The sequence below is a fragment of the Phyllostomus discolor genome, chromosome 14 (genome assembly GCF_004126475.2).
Source record: "Phyllostomus discolor isolate MPI-MPIP mPhyDis1 chromosome 14, mPhyDis1.pri.v3, whole genome shotgun sequence".
NCBI lineage: Eukaryota > Metazoa > Chordata > Mammalia > Chiroptera > Phyllostomidae > Phyllostomus > Phyllostomus discolor.
Genome location: NC_040916.2, coordinates 39132489 through 39151379, shown reverse-complemented (window position 1 = coordinate 39151379; position 18891 = coordinate 39132489). Strand labels below are relative to the sequence as shown.

Below are 18891 nucleotides of genomic sequence, written 5' to 3'. Positions count from 1 at the left end.
GCGACTTCGGCCGGCGTGCTGTGAGGATTTTTAGAACACGCGACAGCTGACTGTGTAGTCGGGGGCACCGACCTCTTCCCCCTTAGACTGTCAGATCAAAGAGTGACAACAGCCAACGCGACGATAGCCGTCCAGTGTGGATGAGCCAAAATTACACCTGTTTTTGGTCAGATCGACAAAAGGTAGCATATGGTTTTTGGCGTGCCACAGAATGTTAGTAGTTAGTTTACGTGCACCGCCATGAGATGCCAGGGGCTGAAAATCACCAGCTCAAGGCCACCACGCTTTAGCTCTTGCTCACGCCGCGCGGGTCTGCAGCCTGGCCGGGCTCCTCCCCGCCTCCTTCGCCAGGGGCCCAGGCCGGCAGGGGCTCCGACTCGGCATGTGCTCCCGCCGCCACGTTGGGAGGTAGGGGACGTGGCAAACTGTGCGCTGTCTCTTAAAGCTTTCGAGCAGAAGTGGCATGTGTTACTTCAGTCACATGGCGTTGGCCAAAGCAAGAGACGTGATGGCTCCTAATATGAAGGGGGCAGGGCAAGGCAATCCTAGCGTGTGCCCAGGAGAACTGGGCGAACTTAATGGCCAGTGCAGGGACCACCCACAGCAAAGCTCCCTCTCGCAGGCACTGCCTGCCCCGGCCAGCCCAGGAAGCAGGGGAGCCAGCCCGAGAGGACACCTGCTCCATGCAGGAGAGAGGGGCCAGGCTGTCCACATGCAACTGGACTTCACCCAGCAGGTTCCGAGGAGCTGAGGAGAGGAAGGAGGACAGCCTTGGCACAGAGAACCGGAGAGGCCAGCCCCAGGCTCCTAGGTCCGGTGTAGGCGGCGTGCACCAGGGCACTGGGCAGGGGCGTGGGGAGGAGGCTGTGTGGCCGCACCCTGCAGGGGTGGGCCGTGTGTCCCTCTCCGAGTCCGCCCAGGCAGCCGAGAGCCTAGCAGGGTGTTTCCACAGGGCACCAACGGCCTCACAGCTGGCGTCTGGACTGCTAACTGCAGACGGGACGAGCGTGCCCGGCGGGCAGGCGGGGCGGGATGCCACCGCAGCCCTGCTCGATAAGTCACTCTGGAGCTGACGCCTGGGGCAGCTCTTCCCTGGTGGTCTGTTAAGGCAACAGCTTCATTACAGGGACCGTGCAGGGAGGGAAAGGCCGCACAGTGCTCCCCACACCCCCACACTGTGGCTGAGACCCAGGGGCTCGGGGAGAGGCAGGCGTGAGGACCGGGGGCTGCCCCCTCTCACCACAGTGCTCCCTTTCCTGGGACTTCAGCCCCGGGCCTGAGAGGCAGCGGTTCGTGCAAGCACACCCCTCACCTGGATGCCAGGGTCCTAGACCCTAGAACTCCGTGGCTGTCCCTGCTCCCGCCCCATTCCCCTCCCACAGCCGAGCTGCAGAAAAAAGGCGAGTCCTCCAAAGGTGCTGGACAAATCATCACTGTCGCTGCCCTCCTCCTCATCGCCCTTATAGTCTTCCTCCATCTTCTCTGGGCAGAACCCTGTGCTGGGCACTGGGGGCGGGGGGTGGTTGTGGGGGAAGAAGGGGAGAAGCTAGACGGCAGCCTCTTCACGCACAGGAATGTGTCACCTCATTGTGGAGTCGGGAACCGTCCGTGCAGGAACTGGCGAAGCATAGTAGCAAATACTACGCCCTGTGTGAGGTTGCAAGACCTGCGAGTTAGGGCAGCCAGAAAGGCTTCCCAGACGAGGACCATCAAGCTGGGCGTCTTGATCAGCAAAGAGGAGGGGGAAGCATTCTAGCCAGGAGCTGAGCGTGGCCAGGAAAACGGGGGTGACGGGGGACTGGGGGTATGTGTGTGTGTGCCCGGGCCCAGGAGTGTCCGATGCTGGGAGCCAGTAACCAGACTCACACTCCCTGTCTTGTTCAGAGTCCGTCTGCCCTGGATGTCACGCCTAAGCGAGGCCCCTGGAGACCTCTCCAGCAGGCAAAGGATTAGGTAAAAGAAGGGAAAGGGAAATTAAGAAGGCTGACACTTTTACTCTTTTTTTTTTTTTTTTTTTTGGTGCTAACTCTCAGCTGGTAATTATTTTGAGTCCGGAGAGGCCCAAGGCACAGACACCAGGAACGGCCGGCCGAGCGCCCGGTGCAGGTGGAACCCTGCAGCCGGCGCGGTGGGGGTGCTGCAGACAGCACGGCCCTCTGCCGATTCCCTCCTCGAGCTGCCCTCGGGCCCCAGCTCAGAACTCCCGCAACTCCTCAGCCTCGCAGGCTGCTCCCCGAACACGCCCGGCATTCCCGCCTCCTGCGTCTTGCCTTTGCGCACAGGTACCCCCTGGCAGGCAGGCCTCCCCCCACCCCCCCATGCCCCTGCCTGGCCCAAACCCACCCGCCTCCTTCCTACAGCTTCCCCGAAGTCAGCCACGGCTCCTCCAGAGTGACTCTGTGTTCCTGTCCCCTCAGCTACAGCCCAAACCACATTTCCTCTTGCCAAACGCTCCCAGTGGCTCGGGAGTGACTTGTGTCCCACATTTGCTTTTCTCTTGTACTGTCTCCCCTTGGGGCGGAGCATGTCGTTTTACGCACATGTAAGAGCTCAGCACGCTCTTGCTGAAAGACGGATGGCTTTGTTAATCCAATTACAACCACATGCAGATGCTCCTCGACGGATCCTGGGCTTACGTCCCTGCAATAAATCCTCCGTAAGTTGAAAATATCGCAAGTCAACATGCGTACAACACACCTAACCTGCCGATCACCCCGTCCTAGCCGAGCCCGCTGCATACACATGCTCAGAGCTCACACTAGCCTGCAGCTGGGCACAGTTGCCTAACACCACGGACACGCTGTGTCGTGTCGGTGGTTTGCCCTCATGACCGTGTGGCTGACGAGGAGCTGGGCTGCCTGCCTCTTCCCAGCATCATAGAGAGTAGCGCACCGTGTACTGCTAGCCCAGGGAAAGATCGAGATTCAACACTGAAGTGTGGCTTCTACTGACCGCATGGAGCTTTTACACCATTGTAAAGTCGAAAAATCTTAAGCAGAACCATCGTAAGTCAGGGACTGTCTGTGTTGGTGCACAAGGGCAGGGTCATTATAGAAGCAGAGGAGTTGGGTTCGGTCAACCTGGGAAGGCTTCCTGGAGAAGGTGGCCATTTGGAAGATGGGTAGAGCCAGGGTTGGTGGGGAGAGACCCAGCCTGTGTGTCCCTTCAGAGGTCTGAAGTGGCAAAGAGATTAACCAGTCGGGATTGAAACGGAGGGTCAGTCACCCACAGGCTGGCTAGAAGGAGACGGGCCCCAGGGGGGCTCTCCGAGGTCACATGAGTCCATGAATGCTGTCCCCTTGTTGCTTCTCAGGCTTGTGTCAAAGACCCAGATGCAGCCCTGACAGGTGGAACCAGGCGTGTCCCTGGTCTCGGGCTCTGTTCCAGGTGGTTTGAAGCAGCAAAGCCCGGAGTGTTTGGGTTGCTTCTCACACCCACTGAGCACAAGCTTCGAGACCAGGGAGAAGGAGTGTGCATCCGAGGAGCCCAGCTCTTTGTTAACTGCAAACCTGAAGCTGCAGGGACAATTGCCTCCCTGCCTCCAGGCTGTTCCGGAGGAAAGCCTAGGCGACGGTGAGCCACTGCACCCCCTTCCAGGCCGCAGGGCGGTGAGAAGTGGGCACACCAGACATGCGAGGGCAGTTGGCGGCCTCTGCGGCTCCATCCCATTAGGAAGCCCACGCGTGGGAAGGCACTGCGAGCATTCATTAAATCCACGCCCTCCCCTGGCAGGGCTGCCCTGGCGGCCCCCTCCACCGTCCTGCCCCGCTTCGCCAAGGCCCCCTGACGGGCTGCTGGGCTTTCCCCTCAGCTTGTCGTCTTCTCCCCACCCAGAGCCTCAATTGGCTGACATCACCCCACTCCTCCCTCCCCCGCTCTCCTGCCCCCAGTCTCATTATTTCTACATAAAGCTGTAGATTTATCATTGTAATAGAGCCGCCGTCACCGAGGTTTGCTAACATCTCTCTAATCGTGTAGTTATTGCTGCAGAGGCCGCAGACCTCGGTGCGCGCACTATTCCTGTCGCCATTCCAGCTCCTTTGCGGTGGCGGGAGGCGAAGGCTGTGCCTGGAGGCGAAGGCTGTGCCTGGGGCCGTAAATACGTGTTGTGCTTGGCGTTAATGGACTCGGCCGACCTTCTGCCTCGCCAGGTCCCCGGCGGGTCAGAGTGAGTGTGTGTGTGTGTGTGTGTGTGTGCACGTGTGTATACACATGTGTTACGTGTGTGCATGTGCATGTTGTTGGGGGGGGGTGGTAGAGTGCTCTGTGTACTCCCGGGGAGCTTGGACTCCAAGTCGGCGGGGAGAGAGGCATGCCTAACGTGATGCCGACGGCTTGAGTGTCTCCCTGGAGCGGCTCCGCCTGAGAGCGAGCAGAGCTGTGTGCAAAGAGCTCAGGCTTTGGTGCCAGACAAACCTGCGTTGTGTTCTAGCTTCCACGTGTTCTAGCTCTCAGACCTCGGGGGCACTGAACCGTGCCTCAGTTTCCACATCAGCAAAACGGGGATGATGATCATGGCGTGCAGATCACGGTGGTGTCATATGTCGCAAATTAAATAAAAGACACAGACAGGATGCCTAGGGCAGTGCTGTCACAGAGCAGCGTCCCGAGCCGCCTTCTCACCGTGCCTTTCCTTCCAGCTCCGCCTGTGGGTCACTGCGCCACTCCCAGACCCGACCCCCCACTTCCGTCAGACCGCTTGCCCTGACTGGTTGGTGGTTACTGTCATTCCTACTTTATTTTTTGTCTTAGGTAGGCCACGTGTTCCTGTGTGACCTTGGAAAAGTGACTTGCCCTCTCTGGGCTGCGGTTTCTCAGTGTGAAACCCGCTGCAGAGCCCTGCGATTCTGAGGTTCTCGGTCTCTCCTGTAGGGAAGGACTCGGCCCTCTTGCTCTCCCAGGGCAGAGGCGCCAGCCCCTGTAGCGTGGTCTCCGTAGTGAAGGCCTAACTCTGAAGATCATAAACCACTGGGTGGAATTTCAGATGCACCCACCCCGGCTAAATGTCAGTAGGAATCAGTTCTCTCTTTCGGCTCCTGGGAAATGTCCCCGGGGAAGTTCCCGCCACAGGAAGGCTGCACCAGCAAGCTGTCTTCCCCCTGTTCCCACACGATGTAGTCCCGTGCCGGGGCTGAGTTCCTTCCCCACCTGTCGCCTCCCAGGTCCCCCACTTCCTGGGGACCATGTGGGTTATTACTCGAGCTCCTACTGGGAGCCAAGAGCACAACCAGCTTTATCAGAATTCATCCTCGCCACGATCCTTATTGTGCCCCCCCCCCCCCCCCCCCCCGTATATAAGTAGAGAAGCGGAGGTTCTGGGTCCCGTGACTCACCCAGGTCACCCAGGAGAAAGGGGTGGAGAGCCAAGATTTGGATCAGTCGCCCGCAGAGCCCGTGGCCCTCGCTCGGCTGGAGGGGGTGCGGCGACTTCGCTCCTGAAGTCGTGCAGCAGGTCAAGGGCCCGGAAGGCCGTTCGGTTTGTGTTTTCCCCTGTGGCTGGTTAGCCTCTCTCATTCTCCTGCTGTGGGGGCAGCTCTGGTGCCCCCCCTTGGAATCTTCTGCCACCTCCCAGTGTTCTGCCTGTGGGCGCTGACCTTGATATTCACCCCTCTTTCATTCAACGAGCGCAAGCTGAGTCTCAGCTCCGTGCTGCTTCCCTGCGGCCCTGAGCGCTTGTTGGGGACAGACTGGGAGCTGGGCTGAGGAGAGGGTGGCCCAGAGTGAACCCCTGACCTCCAAGTACCCAGGCTCATGGGAACTGCAGAGCACGCCCAGGGGCCCCCCCGAGCCCCTGGCCCCCTCGCACACGGGGTGCACAGGTGGGGACGGACCAGTTCAGGAAGCTTACTGCAAAACTGTGCCAGCCGCTGCGCCCCAGACCATGCGCAGGGTGTGGAGGAGAGGTGGAGAAAGGAAATCAAGGCCAGAGCAGGTCTGTCTGAGAAGGTCTCCAGAGAAGGGAAGTCCCGGGCCTGGCTTTGACGGCAGTGAGCGGGGAGAGCGCTGAAAGAGGGGGTTCGGAGGAGAGAGCGTGTGTTTCCCTGTTTTCTTTGGATTGGGGCGAGGCTCTAGGAAGAACTTCTCTTACATAAGACAGGGTTCCTTTTCTTTTTTTAAATATATTTTTTAAATTTATTTTTAGGGAGGGGGAGGGAGGGAGAAAGAGCAGGAGAGAAACATCAATGTGTGGTTGCCTCTTTCTTGCCCCCTACTATGAACCTGGCCTGCAACTCAGACATGTGCCCTGACTGGGAATCGAACTGGCGACCCTTTGGTTCACAGACCGGCACTCAATCCACTGAGCCACACCAGCCAGGGCGATGAGCTTTATTTCTTAATGCAGTAACTATTTGTGGTGTGGCTACTATGCACCAGCCATTGGCTGGAATGGGGAGTATAAGGACTTCGACTCCAGTCCTGCCCTCCCGCCCTCACAATCTGAGAGGCAGGCGGAGGGGCACCGTGCTGCCGAGGGGACGTGCGGGTCCTCACAGGCCCTGCCTGCTGAGGGAAGGTGGCCTCCTGGAATGACATTCCCCTCACTGCCAGAAAAGAGCTTTGTTGCATCTTCTTGCGTCCACACACTCCAAGTGCATGAGGTCCAAAGGTGGCTGCAGAAGGCCTTTTTGAGTAGGCCAAAGACTTGGCTGGGGTGACCCGCTGTGGCTCAGGAGACCACCCCGGGAGGAAGTTGGGCTTGTTGACCGGAGACTTGGCGCACGCCTTGCGAGTGCCCGCCCTGGATCTCATCCTCGAGTTCTGGCCTGGCTGGGAGGCAGGCAGAGCCAGTGAGCAGCACCGTGGATCTCTCCACTCAGCACGCCATCAGAGATCCCTCAGAGAACTTATCTGGGTCCTAGAACCACTGGCTATTGGAGGGACAAATATGATTCTTGCTTTCGAGGGGCTTACCATGGAACGGAGGTCTCAGGGGAATGGAAAATGCAGGCAGCAGAGCACAGCGAAGTGGCATGAAAAGGACAAAGGGGGAGATGGAGGTGGTTGTTGAAGCTGGGAGAGTGAGAGAAGGTGGAAAGAGAATTCGGGAGCAAGAGCTGACCTTTGGGGAACCCCGCAGTCAGGAGGGGCCAGCAAAGGGCACTGAGGAGGCAGCAATCCGAGTGGAAAGAGAGCTGAGGGACGGTTTGGGAGCTGTGCGTTCCACCAAGATGTGTGTGAGCTTCAGGAGGTTCCACATACAGCCCTGGGCACAGGGAGGCAGGTGTGAATGCAGCCCCTGCCCTCGGCGGACGCTGCCTGGGAGAAGACAAATGGACGAGTCAGACACACAGTGTCACGGAGAACATAAATTGGGGACATGCTGGGGGCTGTGGGGCTGGGGAGGGTGGCTGGAACAGAGGGCTGCAGGGAAAGACTGGGGGGCAGGGGAGGCCTCCCAAAGAGGGGGCCGTTTGAGTAGGCCTGAAAGGGGAGCGGGAGCGAGCTGTGCAGACATGTGCAAGAAGGGCCGGCCGGGCAGAGAGAAAGGCATGTGCAAAGGCCCTGAGGTGGCAGGACGCCTGGCTTGTCCAAAGGACATGGAGGGCGTCAGTGCGGCTGAAGCAAAAATGGGGCTGGGGAAGGGAGAGAGTACAAGATGAAATGGGACAGGCGAAGGGGCAGGAGAGGTTCGTGGGGCTCCACCACCAGGAGTTTAGAAGGTCACCGTAGCTGACAGGTTGGGAACAGACTGACACCGGGGCAGAGTCATGGAAACCGGTTGGAAGGACCTTGCCACAAAGAGCAGACAGTGGTGGCTGGAGTAAGGGTAGAGGCAGAGAGGTAAGGTGTGGCGTGGCTGGATATACAGGTGGGGAAAAAGTAGGTTTACAGCTGTGAGTATGCAAAACACAGAGCTTATTCTTGGGTTATTATTTATTAATTACAGTATAATTTTCCATACAAACCGCCGTGGACCTGCTTTCAGCCCACCCTGCACTTGGAAAGCAGAACACGCAGGATTTGCTGACATTTGCTTTGCTGACAGACTGGGTGTAGGGTCTCGGGTGCAGAGAAAGAGAAGATGCCAGGTTGTCAGCCCAAGCAACCCAGGAGGGACTCTCCATTCACTGAGTCGAGGATCCTGGAGGGAGGACCCGTTTGGGGAGAGAGATCGGGGCTCAGATTTGGACACTTTCTATTGGGGGTACCTTTGGGCCACCCAAGTGGAGATGTTGAACGAGAACTTGGATGTAGAGTCTAGGGTTCAGGAGAGAGGCCTCGGCTAAAGCAATAAACGGAGGAGATGTCAGCACATAAATGGTGCCCAAAACCATGAGACTAGTTGTGACCCCAAGTTTCGAGAAAAGACGAGGACCCGAGACTGAGCCCTGGGAGACGCTACTGTTTAGATGTGAGGGCCACGAGGAAACGGCGGCAAAGGGGACTGACGGCCAGCAGCCGGGGACGCGGGAGGCAGCCCAGGAAGGGGCAGTGTCCAGGGGCACAACGTTTCCGGGGCGAGAGAGGGAGGACCCCCCGGGCCAGAGGCAGCGGCGGCTCCGGCAGGATGCAGATTGAGTCCTGGCCCTCTCGTCCTGCATCAGCCTTGACCAGAGCCGCTTTGGTGGAGCCTGGCTGGGGACGAGATCGCCTGTGGGAGACTGGGACGTGGGTTCACCATTTCAGGGAAACTTTCTCCCATGGATAGTCCTGGAAATGTGGTTTAAAGATGAGGAAAGCTGGCTTCGCCGTGTGTCGCAGGCTGTGTCCAGGTACAAGCCATACCTTGGGGAAAAGGTGGGCTGGGGGGGTGGGGGAGAGCCCCAACCCACTCAGAGCAGCTCAAGCAGGACCACACACTCCATCCGGGACCTGCAGCCAGGCCTCAGCATCCCTAGAATTGTGCTTAAATTCCTGAGTGTTTGGACCCTTGCAGGCAGGACCAAGCCAGGGCGGAAGCAGACAGGCAGAGCTTTCCAGCACAGGCCTGCAGGGCAGATCAGGGTCACATAGTGGCCCCAGGGGGTGTGACAGGAGCAAGGCCGGGCCTGGGCTGCGGGCCCAGACCCGTGAAGCCTGCTCCCCAAGCTGGTCAGCCAGAGCCGCTCTGAATAATGCAGGAAGCTGGCCGGCCCTGCTGTGAGCTGCCTGGCCCCGGCAAGTCCTGGCAGTGCCCTCCCGGCCTCCTGGCCCACTGCCTGAGTCAGAGCCGCGTGGGGCTGCCTGTCAGGAGCTGCCTCTGGCCTGCGTGTCTCTGCTAACGCTCCTTCACCACCACGCTGCCTCAGGCCCGGCCTCACGCCCCCCAGGCCCTGGAACGCCAAGCTCTCCTCCTACACTCCCACGCTCAGGCTGCGGCTGGAACGTCCAGTCCAGGCCCCCACCCCGTGAATCCCTCCAGCCCCTGGCCCTGGGAGACGCTACTGCAGAGGAGACGCAGCTGGCAGAGGACAGCTGGGTGGGATCATCGAAGCCGAGAGCAGCTTGCTCTGCTTCCAGATAAGAACTGCAGCCCTGTCCTTAGAGTTCATGTCTTCTCATGATGGGGAGGAAGTGGGGAGGGGGGCGCACCAAGGGGCCGCTCCAAGCGCAAAGCTCAGGTCCTCAGAATGTGGCTCAGCAGGGGCCAGGTTCTGAAGCGGAGAAGAACTTGACTTTTCTGGGACTCCCCAAGGGGCCAAGGACCCCCTAGAAAATGGTGGCTGAAAACCCTTCGAGACCCCTGAAGGTAGGGAGGTGGGGTGTGGGGCAGAGATGATGGATGCGCACTGACCCTCAAGCCCTTCCACTCGGGCCGACTGGGCCTGGCCGCTGCTGCTGGGGCCGTGGGGTCAAAGGTTTCCTGTGCAGTGCCGGAAAATAAAGCTGATTGGTCCAGACAGGGCTCTGACCTGGCTGCAAGCTGAGTTACTCTATAACTGCTCGTCTGGCCTCGGGTGTTCTCCTTGAAGTGGTTTCTAAATCCGGCCTTTTGCAATAGGTCCTTCCCTGCAACTTCTCAGGAAATGGCCTCTCAGACCAGTGGTGACAGCTCCCTTCTCACTGTTGCTCAATTCCTAGCATCTGGACAGCCGCACTGCCCACCCCGCTGATGTCCTGCACAGCCCAGCTCCCAGGGGCAGCCGCACGGCGGCCCCATGCTGCCCCCCTGTCCGCCAGCAGCTTGCTGCAGCTCGAATGACCGGCCAGCTGGCCCCACCCTGCCGGCCCCACGTGCCCCTAGTTAGTTAGTATGTGCTTGTCTCTGTCGTATAAATATTTCATCCTTTCCTTACATGAGAATGAATGGGAAATCATTAGTCAACAAGCTCCTACATCGGCAGAAATCTATTCCTCCAACCCCGGGGCACTCACTGATGTGCTTCCTGCCTCGCTGCTCGGCACACATGCCTTGCTGCTCCAGTCACCTGATAACCCACAGCGACATCCCCTCCCGGAGAGAGGGTGTTTGGTCACAAAGGAAGCGACTGGGCAGTGGAGGCTGCTCGAACTCCAGGATTCGCTCCGGAGGAAGGGATGCAGCGGCCCCCCTGGGTCAGCAGCAGCTCAGGGAGACAGGGCTGGCGGCAAACCTCTGAGCAGGATAGCAGCAGCCCTGGGGAAACGGGGGCAGCCTCTGAGGGGTTCCTAGTTTCCTGCGGACCACAGCGTTATGTATGCATGTTCTGTGCGCTCCAGGCAGCTCAGAGCTGGGTAGGCCTTGGGGTGATTTGGCCCAACGGCCTGTTGCCACAGATGAGCAGGTGAAGACGAGAGAAGCCACACCCATCTGGGGTGGCTCAGTGGGTCTGTGCAAACTGGACACTGCACCCAGGTCCCGTGCGACCCAGTGCTATGCTGTCCACTGTCTTCCTTGTCTCTGGTTTTCCACGGGAAATTCTCTCACCCTGTTTCCAACCCCACCCCACCCCACTTCCACTCCAAGGTCATTGGCCACCCACTATCTTCATTCTGGGCCTGCGAGCCTCCATGTCTTGTAGGGAAGAGAGCCACGGGAAGACCTGGAGTTCAAGGTGTGAAGTGTCCTAAAAGGCACAGAGCAAAGATGACACCATTTTCCCTTCCACAAAAGAGATTCCCCATCTCTACTGAGACCGGAATTAGGCAAGTCAACAAGAAACATCAGCCAGAGAACCGAGGAGGAAAGAGAGGCTTTGGCAAAGTACCTCCCACCTTAAGCCAACTAAGCCCCCACCTCAAAGCCCCCCATCACCCATAAATATTTACACCTTGGAGGAGGAAGGAGACAAGGCCAGCTGCGGGTGGCCCGGTCGGGTTGCTAGCCTATTTTTATGCCATTTCAGTGTCAGCGGTAATGTGGAAAGATGCGGCCTCTCCAGCAGGGAGCCCCGTCCACCCCACCCCCCGCCAACCCTGCGCCCATCTGGCCCTCGTTCATCCTCATCACCCGTCCCCTGTGGCCACATTTTCCTCTTGTGTCTGCATTGACACCCACTCACTGCCCGTGAATGTCTAATGCCTTCCTTTCTCTGCAAAGGATGACCTTGAGGGTCTCTCTAGGGCGGGCGGCAGCGAAACTTGGGATGGAGGCTCCTCCATCAAGTCCACTTTCCACGTGGCCTTGGTGGGGGAACTAGAGTAGGGAGACAGATCGCGGGGAGAGAGGCGCTGGGCAAGGTGTTGACGTGGGCACCCCTCTCCGGCGTTGCCCTCGGTCTTGGTGGCCTGAGAAATACCAGTGGTTGTTTCAGAAGACGGATGTTAGAGTTCTGCCCTGTGGATGGCCTGGCCTTGGCACAGCTTGGAATTCAGGGAGGGCACCAACACCCTTGACCGTGAACCTGGTTTCCCAGGCGCTGTTTTATGTCGTGATCAGAGATCACCGGTCTCAGAGGTCTGAGTACATGTGGGGTGAGGGGGTCGAGGTGCGATGGGGCACAATGGGAGGACGAGACTTGGGTTATTGCGTACATGCAGAATCCCGATGGCAGGTGGAAGCGGGGTGTCCCTGGGGCTCCCCGGCCCCCTGAGTGCCCGGCTCTGAGTGCGGTAGTTACGCTGAATCCTCACCACCGCCCTGCAGGGTGGGAACCGTTATTGCCCCCAGTTGCCAGATGAGGGAACTCAGACAACGTGCTCACGGTCACAGACCAGTGAGAGGCAGAGCCGGGAGTCAGACCCTGGGGAGTCGGCCGCACGCTGCGCTCCCGACTCTTCTCCCTGCTGCCTCCCTCCTGGGAGCTCTCCCCGAGGCCCTGCCTCCCCTAGGATGGGGAAAGCAGGTGTTCTCCTGGTGCCTCTAGCTCTTTTTTTCTGCCTTTTCTGGAATGTTCTTCTCTGGGCCTCCAGTGGCTGTTCCTTCATTGACCAGTCACAGGACACAAGCCCAGCCCCACTGCGCCCCAAGCGACACGAAGTGAGTCACAACCTTCAGTGGAGGTTTGTTGTCGTGGGAATTGGGTGTTGACCTTCCCACTGCCCCGTGAATAGCCAGCCCCACCTGGCACGGGGCTGCTGGTGGGCACCTGCTCCAGGGGTCTTCCCCACCACGCCTCCCACACAATGCCAGTTCCACCCCCTGCCGGCCCCTCTCCATAGTCCCAGCCTCAGTCACGGTCACAGACCAACAAACCAGACCGCTCTTTAAACTGCCCTGGACGGTTGAGCTCTCTCCAGCGCCTGTGCCCAGGCCCCGGTCCAGCCCCACCTTCCAACCGTCGGAACCCAACAAGGCCCTCGGCTGAGTCAGAACCTCCTCTGGCAGCAGCGGGGCCTTGAGGCTCCGTGGGCTCCCGGCGGCTCCACCCTCCAGAGACGGCAGTTGTGGGTTTTCAGGGCGCGTGTTTTCTCGGGAGACCTGAGAACTGCTGTAGCCACTGGCATTCCGTGTCCCGGGAAGGGGCCTGTCGGGCCATCGCTCTGCGTGTGGAGGAAGCCCCGCCTTAGGGGACAGGCACAGTGGCCGCCTGGGATGGGAAGAGGCAGCCTGTTCTGTCTGCACCCTCCCGGTGCTGCCGGTGGTGGGAGAAGGGAACAGCCTTCCCCCGGAGGGAGGCCCAGGCCCGAGGCAGGGTTGGGCGGGGTCTCAGCAGGAAGGACACACACGGGCTGCAGGGACAGCACAGGTGGACATCGGCAAGAGAGAGGATGCCACTGCCCAGAAAAGGGCAGGGAGGGCCTGTGAACTTGCCCCAGCCCCTGGGGGCACAGTGAGTGAGACTCCCAAAGCCCTCTACCTGTGTCTCATTTGCATCCTCTCTGCTTATTTCTTGTCATCTCAGTCCGGAGAGCAGCTCCTCTCCCCTCCACCAGGATACCCCAGGGCAGCCGTGGGAACCAGGAGACCGGATCTGGGTGCACACTTGGGCCAGAGCTTGGAAAAGAGTGCAGAGAAGTGGGGCAGCCAGAACCCAAGAGAAAGCCCCTAAGAGGAAAGGGGAGCTCGGGGAGAAAGAAGGAGCTACTGCCTCCGCCCCTCCCCACCGGCAGGCCCCCAGGCCCTTCCCTGCTGCCAGGCAAGCAGCTACTTTGCATAAGGGAGCCCTGTGCTTGTGGTGGGGTGGGGAGCAGTGACCCCCACCCACAGCAGACCGCCAGAAGCTCCTTCCCGGGGGACTGTGTGAGTCCATGTCCCCCTGGAGCCTTCGGTTTACTCCCATCTCTGTAGTGACAGCTCTGGAGTGACACACTGGGCCACGAGCTGGGAAGAGCCCAGTGTCCAGAGAGAAGAACAGCTCTGGCGGTATGCCCTGTAACCGTGATCAGCATGTCCCTTCTTGAGAAGCTGGGGACAGGCTGGCTTTGTGACTTGAGGTACCTGCTGGAAAACGCCTCCCCCACCTTGTCAGAAACCCTCTCCAGCTGAGCCACTCCCAAGGGCCCCGCCAGAGTGGCACTCAGAGGAGCCTTCCTCACCTCCTCCCCCAAATCAATACATCATGTTCACCGAGAGCTGGTGCGCAGTGGAGAGGCGGGAGGGTGGGGAGCAGCTCGGTGTTGAGGGTCTGAGAGGGCAGCAGGCAGAGCGACTTGTCATCAGGGAGGATTCTGGAGCTGGCACGCTGCCCAGGGAGGCAGACCCCGGATAGACAGGCATCTCGAAGTGGGGGCGGTCAAGGCTGTCAGGTGGCTTTTAAGGAGCAGTGGGGAGCAAACTTTCGTCTTGCTTCTGGGCCTTTCTGGTCGGTCTGGGAGGGGGAGGAAGACAGGCTGGGGGAAAAGGCAGGCTTGAGTCCCTTTAATTCCAGTTCTTGCTGACAGGGCCTGTTTTTGCTTTTTTGGTGTCAGTAAATCCTCTCCACGACCGGGCAGACGCCCAGCTCTCTCTGGGAGTGAGTGTTCCTTCAGGAAAGTTATTTCCCCAAGTCTGTCTGGGCGATGTTTTTGACCAGAGAAACCCTGGCTGAGCGACTGTTTCCTCTTACCGGAGACGGCAGGGGAGGACTCTCGGCCCACCCGCCTGTGCACGGCCCCCGGGGGTCAGGCGGCGCCTCCCGGGGCGAGGCTCGGGCGGCCCCACATGCCCACCCACACACCCACACATGGGGACTCCCTGACGCAAAGATTGGCTGTTTGTCACTCTCCCCTTCCCCAGAGGACTCCAGCCCCGCAGCATGGGACATTTCTTGGTTGTCCTAAGAAAGTGCATTAGGAAAAGAAGAATTTCGGGGTGACCCTGTGTCCTGAAGATGATGCAACTTGTTCGATACCTGTGTGAGTGGTTAGAATAAGCCCACAAGTGCTCCCAGTTGAGGTGTGTCTCCCACGTGCTGAGAAAGGAGAGAGATATCTCCTTGATTCACTCCTGAGGAGGCTGAGGCACTGGTAAAGGTGTAAGACTGTCCAAGGTGACAGGGTCAGCTCTGGCCTGTCTGTCAGCATCCATGGGCCCCCGCAAGGCATGGAGTAGACCTGTGCCCGCCCTCAGAACCTGTAGGCAAGTGGGCCTTGGAGCCCGGAACCTGGGGCTGCAATCCTGCCTCTGCTGTGTGGCCTCGGACAAATGGCTTCCCCTCTCTGTTTCCTCGTTAGTACAATGTGGGAAGTATCCTGTAGGGCGTGGTGAGGATATAATAAAATATCAATGAGAAAGGGCCTTCTGAGGCTCTTGCCACAGTGTATTGATCCTGTTCTAGCAGCAGTAAAATACAGTGTGTTTATAAAGCACTTTCTAAATACATTATCTCATTGAAGCCTGTCAACACAGTCAGAAATCAGAATTTTGATTTTATCAATGAGGCACGCTGAGGGAATTCCCCAAAGTCACACAGTGTTAAAGCGATAGAGCAGAGAACCAAAACAGATCATTTTCTTTGAAAGCTATATGACTATAGTATATTTTACCATTCCTTGCCTCGAGGCAAAGTATTATATTCTTGTTTTAGATATTTTGGAAAATACAGAAAGCCACAAAATATGAAACACTGCTCACTGTAAGCCAATTATCCTGCGATAACCACCATCAACACTGTGATGAAATCCAGAGGCCTCCCGCCGCTTAGAAAAGTCCTATGAACGCAGGAATGCCCTGGAGACAGACAGGGTTGATGCATCGGCTAGGGCAGGCCTGGATGTTTCTGGGATTAAATTTCCAGAAGCTTAAGAAGGGAAGGGTGTTTGTGGAGAGCAAGAGGAAGGAAGGGGTCAGGCCCCCCGGGGTCCAAGGCTCAGAGGTCGGGTGGTGAAGACCGGCTCACAGATCGGGTGGGCCCCAGGCCCGCCTTCCCGCCGCCGTGGACCAGGCCTCTGCTTAACTGTCATGGGCGAGTCCCCGGGTTCCCTGTGAGGAGTGGGAGGGGCCGCTGAGGCATGGCCTTGCCCCACGCCAGGCTCATCGATGCAAAAGGAAGTCCCTCCAAAAGGGTTGCTCATTAATTCAACAGGAACTTGGAGCTCAGACACCCATGGGCCGAGGCGCTGGTGCAGGGACAGGCAGGAGCCTGGGCTCCATGGGCCTCTCCTCCCCACCCCCATGGATCCCCCCCACCTCCTCACTATCTGTTCCTGCCACTCTGTACTTGGTGTCACCTGTTCACCAATGGGAGACACTAACTGACTCTCACAGCACGAGCAGTCTCGAACTCTGGGAGGCGTTAGAATCATGGAGCTAACCCGGTGTTTCATCGCAGTGAGCAGAGCGGGAAGGGAGATTTGGGCCGTGGCTCAGAACAGCCTCCCTGCACGGAGTAGGGGTGGGGCTGGGCTTCCTCCCGCCCTGTCCTCTCCTCCCAGCCGTGGTGCATTGTCACCAGGCACTGTGACAATGGCTGAAGCCAACCCCAGCTGGCTGCCCCGTGACACAGCACTACAGCAGGACAGAGCGGGAAGGAAAGGTCTGGAGGGCCTGACATGCACTGGACACTAGGCGAGGGCTCTGAGTGCTCTCCCACGGTCCACCCTGCTGTGCTGAAGAGGAGGTGAGGTCGTCTGCCACAGGGCTTGCACTGCACAGTTGAGGTGACCGCAGCTCAGGGAGGCACGGTGACTTGACCTCCATCATTCCGCTGGTGAGCAGCAGAGCTGGGATCTGAACACAGGCCTTCTGGCTCTAAGGTCAGTATTAGCCCTACATTTATTCTATTGCTGGAGCCTGGAGCCTCAGAAGACCACAAGATGCCTTCCCTCACCCCACGTACTGAAGGTGCTGATGGGTGGGGAAGGCCAGGGCTGAGAGGGAAGAGACAACCCACAGGCTAGGGCAGCTTCCCATGGGCCCTGACGCCAGGACCGGTAGCCTCTGAAACCCACGGGCTACACCTGGCTCTCAGACCACCAGGTGGGCTTTCGATGGGACACCCAGCTGTGCGAGCCACCACCTGGCCCCCATGGCAGGAGAGTGGGAGGTTTACAAACAAATCATACGCTTGCTACATGTGGATGCTGGTTTTCTACCAGCAGACAGTCAAGTCTTACTGGTGGTTTCCTCATATGCCTGCACACCCGGGGCTCAGAGCAGCTGCCTGGTAGGGGACCACCTCAAGGGTGGCTAATACTCATTGTCAGAGACGGAGAAGTTCAGTGCCTTTCACAGTCACGCAGCTGGAAAGCAGTAGGGCAGGGGTTCGAACCCTAGGCTCTGCCCCAAATCCTGGGCATCCCCCATTGGAGCCGTGCGCACTGATTCCCAGACTTGTAATCCCTCCCCTCTGGTTGGATGAAGAGGCAAACCCCCAGCTTCCACCAGAGCCCCTAGCCAAAAATTCTGGGGCTAGAAGAGGCCCAAATGCCTTGAAACATTAGCTTCTCTCCTTTGGAGAAGGGAAGATGGAGTAAAATCTGCTACAGGCCTTCCAGGCTGCGAAGGCACAGCGTCCGTGTTTTATGATGACCCAGTGGACGGGAGTGCGAGGGGAGGGCGTGGCGTCCTGGGAGGCAGTGGGTTGGACAGCCGGGATCGCTTCCCGAGTCCCCGATGATGGGACACTGGGAAACCGGTGATGTTTTAAAGAGAGGCCTTGGTGGCTGGGTGTAGTGTGGAGGTAGGGCTGGGAGAGTTGGCCAGTCACTCGGTCTTGCTGCCTAGTGACACGTGATGGGAGCTGCCTCGCTCCGATCCACAAAGATCCAACCGAGGGAATGAATCCTGAGACGAGACACCTTCAGGTCTCCCAGGAAGCCCGTAGGGACTGCGCACCATCCCCTCACCCCACCTCAGGACTTTAGGAAGCAAGAAAGTGAAAGGGAGAGGAGGAACTCCAACCCTGCAGGAGACAGAGGGAAACACTTCACCTGCCCCAGCCATCCGCCCTGACGGGTTTCGTCCTCCCAGTCTTGGTGGCGGTGCCCCGGGCGAGCTCAGGTGGCCAGGTCCCCACGTGCAAGAGCCCAGGGTCCTTCCCCTGAGCGTCCACACAAGGACGAGAGCTTCCATGTGGGGACAAGAGCTTCCGGCCCAGGGGTTCTGCCCACCCCTGGCCCAGCCTCCTCCTCTCGCAACTTCTCCTACAAGGCAGTGTCCACGGGCGACTTAGCACCTTGCAAGAGGCTGACACACAGGTGTTGTTTGTGACAAATGACAGGCTGAGGCTGGGGTGCCACACTGGCTGGTTTAAGTTAGCAGGAGGTGGCTGCCCCTCGAAATCTGTGGCTCGGCCTATGAAACCACCCATGTGTCCTCTCTCCAGGGGAAGCAGCCTGCGGCAGGTGGAGGGAGGTAAACTCCGTCTCTGAGGTTTCGTTTCCAGTGCTCTTGCTTCCAGGACACCAAGGAATTTCACCTTCGAGACCCACACCTGATCCTCAACAAGCAGGGGCAAGGGGTGGGCGGGGGAAGGGTGGAGGAGAGCAAGGCCTCCAGAGGTGACCACATGAGTCCTGGTCCAGAGGTGGTTAATCACTCTGAGGCCTTAGGCAAGTGGCTTAACCTCTATGAACCTCGAGCCGGCTGTCATTATGGGTTCCTCAGAGAGACCCTGTATGAATGAAATGAATTAAATATGTTGAGCGTCCAGCATGGTGTCTACAAACTAGTTAGACACTTTCTATCTGCTAGTTCCCCTCTCCCTTGACTTTGGCCTTGATCACCCAAGGAAGTAGGCTAAACTAAGTGCGAGAAGTTTCAGAATCCTGGCCAGAGTGGACACGCTCAATTGGTTCTTTTAACTTGCTCAGGCAACGGTTCTCAGTTCCTAAGGCCTCCCTGGAGGGCTTGTTAAACCAGACCGTTGGGCCCCACCCCCCTGGTGAAGGTGAGGCCCGATAATTTGCATTTCTGGAAAGTGCCCCGTGGGGCTGAAGCTGTTGGTCAGGGAACCACACTTGGAGGAACACCATATGGAGTCACTAGAGAATGAGGCCAGACATCTTTAAAATACTACCCAGGTGTTGTTGTTGTTGCTGTTTTAAACTGGGTAGTGTTTTAAAGATGTCAACCCATTTCTAACCCTCTGTATGTGTGTGAGATGCCCTTTGCTAAAACTCAGCTGTTCCGGTGCCCGTGGTGTGTGGGGAGAAGGCGAAGGGCAGTGGTGAGCAAGCCGCCCCTTGCAG

The 18891-nt window shown here is 58.5% G+C and overlaps 1 protein-coding gene across 5 annotated transcripts in view; it reads left to right on the top strand.

The window, feature by feature from the left end:
- Positions 1-18891, top strand: part of SYT6 (synaptotagmin 6) — a 51020-nt gene that overhangs the window by 13646 nt on the left and 18483 nt on the right. The gene's annotated exons all lie outside the window — the stretch shown is intronic.